This window comes from Penaeus vannamei, chromosome 13 (genome assembly GCF_042767895.1).
Source record: "Penaeus vannamei isolate JL-2024 chromosome 13, ASM4276789v1, whole genome shotgun sequence".
NCBI lineage: Eukaryota > Metazoa > Arthropoda > Malacostraca > Decapoda > Penaeidae > Penaeus > Penaeus vannamei.
This window is the reverse complement of record NC_091561.1, coordinates 7617860-7620359: the sequence shown is the minus strand read 5'-3', so window position 1 is coordinate 7620359 and position 2500 is coordinate 7617860. Positions and strand designations below refer to the sequence as shown.

General features: G+C 33.7%; 1 protein-coding gene across 1 annotated transcript in view; it reads left to right on the top strand.

The window, feature by feature from the left end:
- The window catches only part of Hsl (hormone-sensitive lipase), a 23801-nt gene that overhangs the window by 20086 nt on the left and 1215 nt on the right, over window positions 1-2500 (top strand). The window contains exon 13 of the mRNA XM_070128867.1: window positions 1-2500. This exon is cut by the window's left edge and continues 210 nt beyond it; it is cut by the window's right edge and continues 1215 nt beyond it. The gene's annotated coding sequence lies outside the window, so the exon portion shown is untranslated.

The following is a 2500-nucleotide window of genomic DNA, read 5'->3' as shown; positions in this document are numbered from 1 at the left end:
CAGTTGCTGAGTCAAGATCCTTTGAATTTATCATGAGATTCCTGTGATTTTATCGTGTTGTAATATTTCTTTGATTTGTCACTGTCCACTTCTGTCTTCTGAACAGATGAATGTTTTACTTTGTAGCTTTTTGTACACATATATGATAGCATGAATATGCATACATACATATGTTGCATACATAGACAACATACGTATAACCATAGGCCGCATATATATGGGTTACATAAATATCTACATGGGCTACTTCCATGCATACATTCATTCATTCATCCATGCATACATTCATACATACATACATACATGCATGCATATAAATGTGCATGTATAATTACATTTAGTATAAACAAACATACATGCATACAGTACCCACATGCATACAGTACCCACATGCATACAGTACCCACATGCATACTCCTATGTGCATACAATACATAGATAAATGCATACATATACACATACATGCATACATATGTAAACAAGATGGGAGATGGTCTTAGAGTGGGTAATGAAATGCTGTGGATTTATTTTGGAATGTAGATGCGAGACCCCTATCTCCCCAGTGCCGTGGACATGGTGGTGACGAACTTAGACCCTGCATGTCTTTGTCTGTTCTGTCTTGTTTCTCCCCTCCTTTTAACAAGACATCTCCTTTTATACAGCAGTTCCCTTCAAGGCAGGTTTTTGCTTCCATCTGCTGGAGTGTCAGAATGAAAGACTTACACAGCACCTGTACCCACTCTACAAGGAACTTTTTACTGGAAGGCAGCTGCTTGAAACAGAGGTGTGAAGTGGTACTAACTGGCCTTGCTGGATACTGTTTACAAGATGGATACAGAAAATGTTAAAAAACAAATACATACATGTATACATACATACATACATACATACATAGGCCTATATACATGCATATATGTAGTGCTTACAAACTTGTATACAGTATGTACTTACATACATATATGTATGTTCATGCTTTGCTACAGCCCGTACCTCTGCTTTCCCCCACCTACCCTCCTGTCACCGACCTGCTTACATATACATACAGACAAAGAACAAATAAACATACATACATAATGCATGCATGCATGCATACATACATATTGGAGGCATTTAATATCATGAAACTTTATTTTATTTTCCATAGGATATTAGTAAATGACTGAATCTCTCTTTTTCTTAACCTTTCTTATATTTCTCTCTCTCTCTTTCTCTAATTCTTAATCTTTTATCTCTCTCTTTATATCTTATCTAATTCTTCTCCAGTATTACACATTGATTCCTAGTGATAGTTTCCTCATGCAGTAATATAAAGCAGTGCTGCTTAGTATAGTGTATGGGTATATTAGAGTGCACAAGCTTTACTTCTAGTGATAGAGGTTGAAATTATGTCATCGGTTATGATACAAAAAAAGTGATATGGCTAACAGGATATTCTGAATGATGTGATATTCAAGGATTTTGTTGTATTACCTTATAATTAGTGCTGATGTAATTTTTAAAGTGTACTTTTCAGTGTTATTTTCTGTATAGTATTTTTCAGTACATCAGTAAATGAAATGTGGTAGTTTTAATAAAAGAAACTCCTCAGTGCTCATCAGTGAGCTTTTAGTAGTAAATGGCATTCATGATGATTTTTTTTTTCTATTGAGATTCTTATTTCTAATAATATGGTTTAGTATTTGTTTGGATAAATGATACCATGCCTGTTACCACTGTTACTATTTTTCATGATTAATTTTCTTCAGCATTTTTTTTTATTTTTGGCATGTTACAATGCAAGACTGAACATTTTTGCATTTCCTATTTAAAGTGATACTACAATAAATCCCACTAACATTGTTTATATTGAAGGTGCTATCACCCTAACCTTTTATGAACCTTTCTTCATGATATTACATGAGTCCTTGAAAGTCACAGGTGAAGGTTCTTTTTGGTGTATAAATCTAATGTTTTGGGTAAAAGAATTACATTGTGAAATATGACTCACTGGTTAGACTGTCATCAAGGAATCAGGAAGTGAACAGCTTTCCTGGGATAGGGATTTCATAATGTAGAATATTTAGTTGAAGTTGTGTTTGGTGATTTTGAAAGTTAAGATAGCATTGTTCTGTGTAGTAATGCTGAGACAGATTTTTCCTATTTATGTGTTCATAAGGAATGTGTTCATGGATATTACTACCTTTTTTTGGTTTTGTGGAATTTGGTTTTCTGTTTATGGTTTGTTTATATGATTTGTTTTTTGAAAGATTCGTATGAACATCCTTATTAATATTTGCAGAGTGGATATGTTAGCTGAACTTTTCACATTTTTTTAAATCGAACAAAATGGCATATTAAACATTCAAGTGATAGTTTGCTAGTCATTTTTGTTGTCTAGCATAATCCAGGGATCAAGAAGACTAAAGCTTGTGCATGTCAGTGTTCTCATTGTCACAGGAAATTCAGTGTCCATTGTGCTTGGGCTTCTCCTAAAGGCAAATAAATACTATCAAAATTTGGA